This window comes from Dermochelys coriacea, chromosome 10 (assembly GCF_009764565.3).
Source record: "Dermochelys coriacea isolate rDerCor1 chromosome 10, rDerCor1.pri.v4, whole genome shotgun sequence".
NCBI classification, from domain to species: Eukaryota; Metazoa; Chordata; order Testudines; family Dermochelyidae; genus Dermochelys; species Dermochelys coriacea.
This window is the reverse complement of record NC_050077.1, coordinates 15381969-15394330: the sequence shown is the minus strand read 5'-3', so window position 1 is coordinate 15394330 and position 12362 is coordinate 15381969. Positions and strand designations below refer to the sequence as shown.

At 40.7% G+C, this 12362-nt stretch overlaps 1 long non-coding RNA gene across 1 annotated transcript; it reads right to left on the bottom strand.

Annotated features, from left to right (window-relative positions):
• Positions 1-451: 451 nt before the first annotated feature.
• On the bottom strand, positions 452-7118 carry LOC122456150. The gene is made up of 3 exons (XR_006274840.1): positions 7029-7118; positions 5199-5346; positions 452-4141 (listed from the first exon to the last, which is right to left on the bottom strand). It is a non-coding gene; the product is annotated as an uncharacterized LOC122456150 (long non-coding RNA).
• Between the last annotated feature and the right edge of the window lie 5244 nt (positions 7119-12362).

Genomic DNA, 12362 nt, shown 5'->3' with positions numbered 1-12362 from the left:
AATCCAACACCTCTGAGAGTAATTCAACTGGCAGTCACAGAAAAATGGCAATATTTATATATTTAAAAAGGATCTTGCTTATTAAAATGAAGACTTACATTTAAAACACTAATGTAAAGTAACTTTTTACATTAAGCCTCTCAATATTTAGATACTGTATTTGGTGTGAAGAATTAGAGAGCGGGCCCAGTTATAATAATGGGTGATAGAAGAATTGTAAATAATGAGTTGGAGCAAGTGAAAGCTAATGGAAGATAAATACAGTTCAGAGATAACTGCTTCTATTCCTCTAATTTTCATGATGCACCTTGGGTACTCTAGGAATTAGTGCCACATCTGGCAGTACTCAGGGATTTTCTCCCTACTTATAATACTCTGCACACATCTACAAAAAGTCTTAGATCAAGGGAAAAATAACAGACAACAAAGTTCAAAACAAATAACTGCAGAATAATAAAGACTGAGTCTTTATTTCATATGTCAATGTCATGAAACATGAGAAAAGGAAGGAGTGACGGAAGTCCTAAGAAAAGCAGAGCCACAGCATTACTGAGGGATGCGCATTAGAAAGTTGGAAAAGTAATCTCAGTACATAGAATGGTGACTCTGAGAGTTTGAAAATAACTCTGGCCTTGAAACTCACAAGTTCAGAGAAAAAAATGGTAACTTTTGTCAGACTGAAGCTGGTGCAGCCAGAGGAACATAAAAGATGTAAGTAAATAAAAACGCAATTTAACCAAAAGGAGAGCAGAAAATGCAGACAGCAGTACAAGTCATAACAGCACTGGCAATAGCCTAGGCAGCCGATCTGGTTAATATTAAGGGAAGTAAAGTAACACTTATTAAAAGAAGACCTATTTCAGAGGATGCTTACTTCCCCTGGACATTGTGTTCTTTTTCAACCTACATGTCCCTTTTTGTGGCTAAGGCTACTGGTAGTCATCTATGACACCAACTTAAAATGATCCACCACTCCCAAGTCGCTAGCAGCAAAATCTTCTACCAAAAATGAGAGAGATCCACAGCAAAAAAGGTTATGTGGCTTTCATCATCCTGTTATGAGGACATAGATTGATTGTGCAAGCTGGACAGATTCACAGGAAGGTTCCTGAATCACTAGTGAAACTTGCCAAATGTGCCTTTTCACTTATGTTGGGTCCAGTCTGACAAAGTGCTGAGAACCCTCAAAACCCACAAGAGCCAATCAGAGTTAAGGGTACCACACATCTCAAAGGACTGGACCACTCCCTACTGAGCAATTAGGTGTAGTCCCTGACCATGCTAAGAATGAAACTCAGCCACTCTCACATATGGATCAGTGTTTGTAGTTATAAGTTCCCAGGTGTGATTCACCTCTCTCAGCACTGTATATTAAAAGTAACCATCACAATGAACTAGTATGAGAGGAGAAGCAGGCCCCTAATGTTTAAAAGACTTTAACACTTAGTAAGAGACTAAATTTGTAAAGCTGTACATGATTCCCCCCCCCCTTTTTTTTTAGATAACCATACAACTGTGGCCACTTTCCTCAGCAGACACAACCAGTTGTGCCCTAAAGAAGACAAAGTACCAGCATGATGTCCTCAGAAGAATCCTTACGGGCTAAAATGGCCTTTCAACTGACTCTTATTAGCCTGCTCATTGTAGTTTGAGGACTTCTTGCTGCTTCCTTCAGCATTTCCTGATTGCACTAAATTACCTTTCATTTACAATGACTACAAGGATCAAACCTTTTCTTTTCCTTCTTTTCTAAAGGCTCACCACTGCAGTCAGTACTGATGTCCATATAGATCCTGCCTTTTAATGACAGAAATCAGATGGAAGCTGTGGAAGAGATCTGAATGTGTCGTGAGCCTCATTAACAGCAGCTGAAGTTTAGGAGTTCCTAGTATTTGTGCCCCATGCTGTAGGGGCACTTGGACTTGTTCTCATTCTTTGTTGCTTTCGCTGTCTTTAATCCTGAGCATTGTATTTATCATATAAGGTATCTTTACCAAGAGTTAATATCTGATTAAACTCTATGCACAAGCAAAAAATGACAATGCCAAGAGCTACTAGCCTTTTCCTCCCTTGAACTGCCTCACTCTTAAATCTCTGTGCTATTGCTATCATCTTTTTTTTAATCAGCAGGAGGGGTGACTGTTGAGCATTTTCCAGCTGTTAAATATGATATTTCTGAATCACTCTGTGCCTTCCAACTTGGAAAGTGAAAGAGCAGATTTGGCAATTAAACCACTTGTAATGCATTGTAGAGCACTACACAAAGTTCTTGCAAAATGGCAATTATATAAGATAGACAAGATTTTGAGACCCTACCCTACATAACTAGGACTTCTTACCCACACATAATTGCTTTTGTGTAACTGTGTCAAAGGAACATAACATTTAAACTCTGCTCCCAAGTTAATAAATCTTACAACAACCTAATTTTTCTGGGACTAATTGGTCTTGAGCAATGCCTGCGTGTCCCACAAAGGAAAATGTTTTAATATCATTGGTGAAAAAATTAAAATAAAATAACTTTTTACTCCCTCTTTCTGAAAGAATCCAAGCCCTCATTCTGAGTTTAAAAAGCTGCACTCCTTATCCAATCAGGGCACAAACCCAATACCATGTGACTTATGTGACCAATCACAACTTACCAACATAGCTCATTTGGAGTAGACAACAGTCCTACTGAATTGTTTGTGATCAGTCCATAGAGTAAGGAAATGAACCCTCCCCCACCACCCCACACATACATACACATGTTCCTTGAGTAAATTCAAATAATAAATAAATTGGAGGAAATCATGATCTGCTTGCAAGTAGGAAGAGGCTACATTAATTAAATGATTCAGTCCCCCTCCTTACAACTTTAACTATAGAATCACTATGGTAGCTCCATAATCCCAGATAACAATGGGACTGGGCCACATTTAAAATGCTCCAGTGTTAGTGAAATAAATAGATGACTAAGGATCTTACCATTGTACAAAGAGATGAAATTAATTGGATTTTAATGTACCGACATCTACTCAACTTAAAATTTCATAGCTAAGTGAACTGCCATATCTCTATGCATCATTACTATAAATCTTTCAGATAGTTTTATGGGAGTTTAGACTTTGATTCTTTAATCCTGAGTTGTTATTAATTATTTCATTTGCCTTTGTCAGAACTGCTGTTAAATCTGAGAACTGTGAAAATCATTGTCAAAGCAGAGGTACAAGATGTCTACTGTTAATATCTCCTTGGCCTTTAGTCTTGTTTTTCTGGTTTGTGTGAGTACTGGCAGTTAACTCAGGTTTCAATCAAACCTAGACAAGTAAGATTTTTTTCTGCCCTCCAGACAGCTAGTCAGACAATCGGTGGTTTTTTTTCACACTACTCACAAACTCATTTAGACCTTTGTCCAGACTGTATGAGGCACAGCAAGGACCAGAACATGCTGTTCTTAGTGCAAGATATTTTTCACAGACTGAAATGCATGGCTTATTGAGACATTATTTTTCAGTTCATTTGGAAATTGTATCAAATTAGTTTTCTACTGCACAATTTTATATAAAAAATTCAACTCTGGTCTGTTGAACAAATGAATATGCTAATGTTTCATAATATTTAGAGTGGCATCAACCAATTTAAATCAAACACAAAACACCAAAAATTTGCAAGTTTAATTACTACTGGTCTATGTGTTCCCCTAGCAAATCTACATCAATCTAAGAAATAAATGTATTATCTGTTATGTCACTGTGTGTGCAAGGTACCAAAGAAACAACTGAAGCTGAATAGAACAATTAGTGATAAGATCAGATCTCATTGACCAGGAGCAAATCTAGAGTAATTCCATTATATGAATTATTAATTACCTATTTGTATTGCAGTAGTGCCTAGAGCCCTCAATCAGGAATTGGGGCCTCATTGTGCTAGACATTGTACAAATCTAGTAAAAAGACAGTCATTGTCCCAAAGAGCTGACAATCTTGGTAAATGACAAGACACAACAGATGGATGAAACAAACGTGGATGGGGAGGAGGAGGTGGTAATGGTATTATGAGCATTGAGAAGTTCTTCTGGAGTCACACCAGTGGAAATGAGATCACAATCTGCCCAATAGAGTCCATGCAGTGCAATCAAATCCTTTTTGACAAATCTTATCTGAAAAAGGATAGACCGTTTAACCCTTTGTCACACAGAAAAGCATGTATTAGCTCAAATAGCCTGATGGAAACAATGAGTGAAATGCTGGCCCCATGGAAATCAATGGCAAAACTCCCGTTGACGTCAACAAAACCAGGATTTCACCCAGCATGACTACTTGCATGAGTAAATGTTCACCAGGGTAAGGGCTCCACAATCTGTCCTCAAGAAATTTAACTATAAAGTATAACAAATCTTAGGTGCAGAATCCTTGGCTAAAATGTAAGAAATCCACTATCTATAATTCTCCAATAATTTCTCTCCCTCATAAGTCTGCTTCAATGTAGGTACATCCTTACAAGACTAGTGTCTCTTAAAAGGGCCTTCAATTGATGCGGACAATGACTTTCCCACCCCAGCAAACCAAGAGACTCTTTTGTTGCACTCATTAGAAATAGCGATGAAGTCTATTGAGTCACTCTAACATCATCTCAGTATACCTGATGCTTTGGCATTTCAAATGTCATATGGGTCAAGATGTAATCTCTAATTGTCAGTCACAGAGCGAGACATGGATATAGTGAAAGGAGAAAAAACCCCTGTAGATATAACTCAAGGTTATCATTGCACTTCTGAAAGAATGGAAAACCTAACTTCCCTACATGAAAGCTTCCATAGTAATGTTCGTAACTGAAAGGCATAAGAAGTTTTTTTCTGCCTTTTCTCCTAGATTTCTCATGTATTCTCTTCTTTCATCCTTTATAAGATGGGGGCATAGTTTGAATAGTAGTCTCATTTGTGGCTCCTAGACATAAATTCAAGTGTACAGTTACACTTGAGGGGGAGGGGAGTGGGGATTTCAGTCATAAGTTTTTGGAGGTTTTTTTTAAAAACATGAACATGGGACTGATGATGATTTAATGATCTATTTGCATTTGTCTGTCTGCACCCCCTGTACCACAAAATCCCTTTTCAATATCACAGTCCTAATGCACTACCTACTCTGAGGACAAAATTCCACCATCTACAAAAGGGGAAACCTCAGCTCTGAGTTGGGGTAGCGAAAAGGACTTACCAAGGGTCAAGGCTCAGCGATTCTAGAATGCCACCAAAGCAGGGCCACTATGTGAGTCATAATAATTATACAGATGGTAGTTAAATGTACTTGTAGCTGTAGTAGCCCAAGGTAATCCATTCTGTTCTCAGGCAAAGCAATGAGGCCCCTGAAATTAAAAGCAGATTTAATAATTATGTATCTATACAGCTATCACAGCTACTACACTGCAAGCTATAATCCTTGCTATAATGATGCTGGCTGATGTTAACAATGAGAAGTAGATAAGAAGAGAGGAAGGAATTTTCCAATCTTGCACTTGCATCTCAGCTGTAGTTATATACAGACTGAGAGCCATTAGGTCTTTTCCCAAAGGGAGATGCTTCATGGGACATATCTGTCTTGCTGTGAGTGGAGTAATAGGAATTGGGAGCTTTGAGAAGGTACTTGTACAATATATGTCAAAATCTGAACTTATGAAGACGTGTGGCATGATGCAGTATTTCATAATATGTGTCTGAGGATTTTAAATGTATGTCACAAGATGGATTTTCTACATCATGTGCCAAATCTTGAGTTTCATACTCCCTTTGAACTTAGGGCTCCATGGGAATTTGCCTCAATAAGAATTGTGTAACAAGTGACTAAGGGCCTCAGGATTTGATCCCCAAGAAAACTGGCCTACTTTCCTACTGTATTTTGTAGATGTGGTATTTTTGGTTAAATATTTGGGCTGCATTAGGAAAGCAACAAGATCTTGAAGTGACTGACCTAATGGTTCTCTATTTCAGTGATTTCAAACTGCGGGTTGCAACCCAGTACTGGGTCATGGAATATAAGGCGCTGGGTTGCAGCGGCTCTGGTCAGCACTGTCGACTAGGCCGTTAAAAGTCCCAGTGGCTGTGCAGCCGGGCTAAGGCAAGCTAATCCCTACCTGTCCTGACACCACATTGTGCCCCGGAAGCGGCCAGCAGCAGGTCCTAGGTGGTGGGGCTCTGGGGCTCCGCACACTGCCCCCACCCCGAACACTGACTCCAAGCACTGACTGGAGCTGGACCTGCTGCAGGCTGCTTCCAGGGTGCAGCGTGGTCCGTGGTGTCAGGACAGGCAGGAAGCCTGCCTTAGCACCCCCGCTGCACCGCTGACCAGGAGCCGCCCGAGGTAAGCCCGTGCCCCAACCCCAAGCCCCAATCCCCTGCCCCAGCCCTGAGCTCCCCCAAACCCAGAGCCCCTTCCTACACCCCAAACCCCTCATTCCCAGCTCCACCCAAGAGCCTGCACCCCAGCCCAGAGCCCTGACCCCCTTCTGTACCCCAACCCCTTGCCCCAGCTCTGAGCCCCCCCAAACCTGGAGCCCCCTCCTGCACCTTCATCCCCGGCCCCACCCCAGAGTCTGCACCCCCAGCCCAGAGCCTTGACCCCCTCCCGGACCCCAACCCTGTGCCCCAACCCTGAGCCCCCCCAAACCCAGAGCCCCCTCCTGCACCCCAAGCCCTTCATCCCCAGCCCCACCCCAGAACCCTGCACCTTCAGCCCAGAACCCTGATCCCCTCCCCCACCTCAACCCCCTGCCCCAGCCCTGAGGCCCTGCCACACCCTAAACAGCTCATCTCCAGCTCTGTTGCGTTGTAGGCATCAACAATTTTCTTCAACTGGGTTGCCAGAAAAAAAGTTTGAAAACCAATGCTCTATTTGGCGATTTGTGTTACTAGGTGAAAAAGCTGCTCTGAGTTCCAGACACAGTCATTTGTTCCTATCAAGAGTCAGTGATAGGGTATAGGAACACTATAGGCAGCCAGATCATTTGTTGAATGTCTCATGGCCTTTAAATATGACAAATAGGATTCACACTGATTAGCTCTAAAGGAAGTCACACTTTTCCCACCTCTGCTGGAAGGAAGTTCACTGTGATTCTGGGTCTTGAATGGTGGGAGTCATTAATGGAGGAAAAATGAAAGAAAAGAAATAAGTATCCATGGATATCAGAAGAAATCCTGACCCTATTAAAATTAATGGCAAAACTCCCATTAATTTGATTGGGACCAGGATTTTTCCCATAGTTTTACAGATTAGAACAGTACTGGAAACGGAAATAATGAGAGATTATCTCCCTTCTCTGTTAGTTTTTTGTAATATTTCATCTTTATTTTATCATTTAAAAAAACATCTAAAATAAGGATAAGCTGAAACCAAAGCTCATGTTTAAACATCCCTACATTTTACGAATTTCAGTCTCTGAACCCAAATCCAAGCCTCAAGGCAGGTGCCCTATCTGTAATGGGATGAACCAAAACCCTGGATCTGAAACACCTTCTCTACATGCTGCATGTAATTTACAAGGTTCAAAATCCAGATTCTGAATTGAATTTTGTTGCTCAGGCACATCTCTAATCAGAAACCAAAGTCTTTTATTCAGTCTGAGGTATAGATTCACATTTAAGCAAGGATGCTGTTTATAGCTCTGATCATCTTAGTAAGCACATTATCAAGGACACTGAACTAAATTCATATGTTAAGGCTTTATCACTGGTGTAACTCCACTGACTTTGTTGGAGTTACAACAGAGATTAATTTGATCCTCGGTCTTTTGTTGAAAAAAGAAATGCAAGAACCAAAGGAAAGATTTTTTTGTTTGTTAAAAAATGTATTTTTCCCCTGAGATTACTGGCTGCAACATGCAGAACTTTGCAATAAATGTGTCTTTACAATACAGTAATAACCTAAATGTCTGCTTTTCTTTCCAAGAAACACATTTAAGCACTGTGGCTAACACAGTGGTTGTTTTGGAGAGAAAGGGCCAGATTTTCCAAAGCATTCATCTCCCATTCAGAGAGAAGTGAAATGGCTAGTTTTTCAAAAGCATTCAACTTTTAGCAGCAACCATGTCTGCTGGGATGCTGAGCAGTTTTGACAATCTGTCCACTTTACAGAAATTCATGAATCATTTTAGTGAAAAATACTCTTTTTCTATCCATACCTTTCCAAACTCTGTGCCATTTATGATTCTAATAGTCTCTCCTTGCTTTGGACAGCCTGCCTTATTCTAAAATTAAGATTCAATATCAAGCCTTCCTCTCTGTAAATCTTGACACTGAACTCAGGAGAAATCAATTTCTCCTGATAATTATGTACGTGCTTTGGTTTGGCTAATCACATTCTAAAGATAGGTCTGGATTACGTTAATTCTTAATAATAAACTGTCATTGGAGTCATCAGAAACCAGAGAGAAGGACGTTTTGTATGCATAACCTCTAGAAATTATCATCATTGGCCTAGGTAGGACCTTCTCAGAGATTCATATATTAAAGAACATATTTATTATTATTTGTATTAGAGTAGTGCCTAGAGGCATCAAATGAGATCAGATCCCATTATACTAGGTGATGTACAAATATATAGTAAGAGATAATTCCTGCCTAGGAGGTTTACAATTTAAATAGGCAAGACAAACAAAAGGCTTTACCTTTTAGGGTACATCTTCATAGCTAGTGGCAGCCTGTGGCAATGAATCTCACAGGCCGGGTCAACAGGCTCAGGCTATGGCTCTAAAAATAGCTATGTAGACATTGCACCTCGGGTTGGAGCTCAGGCTTTGAAGCCCCCCACTTCCAGAGTCTTCGGACCCTAAGCTTCACAGTCTGCACAGCTATTTTTAGTGCTGGAGCATGAGCCCCATGAGCTTGAGTCTCTCAATCTAGCCCCTCAGACTTGCTGCAATGGGCTCCCACTCCCTGTATGGATGTTCCCCAAGAGGAAACAGGGTCAGTGCACCAGTGATCATCAGCTGTCTCCCAACTGGGCTTAAAATAAGGATCTGGGCCCTCAAGGGAGAGATACCTGGTGAGAGAGGGTTACCATAGAGCACAGACAGTCAGTCAGGGCCGGTGAGAGCTGTCAGAGACCAGAGGGATGGTGGAAAGTCCTGGAAGGAAGTTGTGGTTGGTTCCTGGGAGAAGGTTGAAGGCCAAAGAGCAGCAAGAAGAGTTTGTCAGCTGACTTTCCTGAGCCAGAGGGCCAGGTCTAGAGGGCTGAAGGCCAGAGAGCTGCAGAGGGAGTTGCTTGCTGACATCTAAGATGGAGAGCCAAAACCAAGGGTCAAAGAAAGTGAGGGAACAGCCTAGGGGCTTACTCCTGAGCTGGACCAAGGGGAACAGGGAGAAGGCCGGGGAACTGAGGGATGCTCCCCCAGATCTTCCAGAAGAGAGGCTATGAGGGTTTCTGCTGAGAAGACTGGAGTTCCTTTCTGGCTGAAACGGCTGGAGTGTCTGTCCTGGCAGAGGTACAGAAGAGGAGTAATAAGGAGCCTAGGTGTAGTGGAAGACATTAGTGTATGGTATGGAAGGACTCCCAGCAGTGAGGCTGCTGTGAGTGCCTGCAGGGAAGAGCAGGGTTCTTAATAAGCAAAAAGAAAAGGAGTACTTGTGGCACCTTAGAGACTAACAAATTTATTAGAGCATAAGCTTTCGTGAGCTACAGCTCACTTCATCGGATGCATTTGGTGGAAAAAACAGAGGAGAGATTTATATACACACACACAGAGAACATGAAACAATGGGTTTATCATACACACTGTAAGGAGAGTGATCACTTAAGATAAGCCATCACCAACAGCAGGGGGGGGAAAGGAGGAAAACCTTTCATGGTGACAAGCAGGTAGGCTAATTCCAGCAGTTAACAAGAATATCAGAGGAACAGTGGGGGGTGGGGTGGGAGGGAGAAATACCATGGGGAAATAGTTTTACTTTGTGTAATGACTCATCCATTCCCAGTCTCTATTCAAGCCTAAGTTAATTGTATCCAGTTTGCAAATTAATTCCAATTCAGCAGTCTCTCGTTGGAGTCTGTTTTTGAAGCTTTAGCCAACATTTTTATGGCTGACTTAGAACAACGCTTCCTCAGCTCTCGTTCCCTAATGCCCCTACTCTACTTGCGCTACATTGATGACATCTTCATCATCTGGACCCATGGAAAAAAAGCTCTTGAGGAATTCCACCATGATTTCAACAATTTCCATCCCACCATCAACCTCAGCCTGGACCAGTCCACACAAGAGATCCACTTCCTGGACACTACGGTGCTAATAAGCGATGGTCACATAAACACCACCCTATATCGGAAACCTACTGACCGCTATTCCTACCTACATGCCTCTAGCTTTCATCCAGATCATACCACTCGATCCACTCGATCCATTGTCTTTAGGTGCCTAAATACTTTTAAAAATCTGGCCCAAAATGACTTAGATGGTGTGACAGAATGCTAGGCAACAGCAGCTGAGCCAGCCCTCTGGTCACTGCACCTCTACTTAATTACTGTAGAGCAGACCTGATTAAGAAGAGCTGTGCCTAATTGATGGGTTGAGGAGAACTAAGATGCTAATTAGGCCATTAGGCAGGGCATACAAAAGGCACAGGAAGGAAGTGGGAAAGGAAGTATGAGAGATCCAGATCCAGATCCATCACTCTTCCCTGGCTGCCTCCGGAGCTGAGGGCTCCCTAGGACTATAGGGGTTAGGCTGTATAATGAATAAGGATGGTGCAACAGGATTCCACAGTCCTGTGAATGTACTGAATGTTGTAGTTGTTTTTCAGATGATACTTCTTGGGTTTGTAGATGGAAAGGATATTCAGAGAATAAAGTGGATAGATAGTCCCTGTTCCCAGATGGGCGAATGAGGGATTCTATGGATGTAGGACTTTGCTATCATGCTTTATTTCTGTATGAACTGAAAATCTCTGTGACTATGTACCCAGTCCTTCAAGTTCTCACTACAGAGAATGGTCCATTCAAATCAATGCGACTATTGTTTATGGAGCATTTGCAGGACCATTTCCTAGGGTTGAAATTCCTGGTCTTCTGCAAATCAGATAAATTCCCTCTTTCTCTTCTTACCACTTCAGATATGAAGCTGTTTCCAATTTCAAGGACAAAATAATGTGAACAGTATGCACCTGTCAAGCGACATAAGCAAACCTAGGAGGATAGATTGTGTATGTGATGAAAGCACCATAAATGTTAACATATCTCCGCTACCTAATATGATAAACTTTTTTCCACAGACAATCTCATCTTAAGGCATAAATGGCTAGTCAGTTTACAACAAATAAAAGGAAACACTAATTTAAAGAGCCTATGTTCAAATTGCAAAATTTGCTGCTGTGTGTTGGATCTGTTCCTGTATCTATGAAGTCAATGGGAGTTTTGCCATTCTCGTCAATGGCAGCCAGATTAGGGCCATAGTAAAAAACACTCTGGTTTGAGATTACCACTTGAAAATGATAGCAGACTTAAATTTTGGACAACACATTCAGATGAAATATGGCAATTTTGTTCTTGGATAAATATTCAATAAAGCTGCAATTGGAACTTAATAGTCAAATAATATGAAAACATTTACTACTCCAAATAATTATATTTGAGATATTTCTTTGATTGTCTGAATTTCATTTAATATGATTTTTTCTAGAAACTTCTGAATCAATTCTTTTAAGGATATTGCATCCTATTTCTCTTTGCATGAGATATCTACTTATTTAAATTGCTCAGAAATTATTCAACTTGATCTTGCTAAATCATGAAAGAATTAAACATGACCTATATCACTTGAATATAGTTATGAAGCACCATCCTTGCACATCACAGAATTAATATAATAAGCAGGATGCCCAATCAATTGTATGTGCATTCAGTTTTATAGCCTCATAATAATTTCATTTAATGTTAATGAAATTCTTTGCCAAAATAAATTTTTGTTTGCTGGCTTTGTAATAGAAATGACAAATCTATTTATACATATTATTAGAGATAACAAAAATAATTACTCTTGAACAGCATTCCTTAAAAATAAGAGGCAAATAAGTGTGTATCTGGTATAATGCACTGCAGAGGTTGTGAGTGTTGTGCCTGTGTTGTGGTGCCAATTTAAAGCTCATTGAAATACCAAACATTGCTCTTTCCTGTGCCATTGCACTTACAGATGCATGGTACCACACAAACATCCATCAGACCTTTAGTATGTATTTTTCTATTCATGCTTTTAATAATGAATACTCCTTAATAGTTTACATCTTCATAGTATAATACAGACATTAACCAATTACTCTTTATCTAGTCTGAAGATATGACATTATTGACCTAAACCAGTGTTTGTCAACCAGGGGTATGTGTATCCCTGGGGGTATGCAG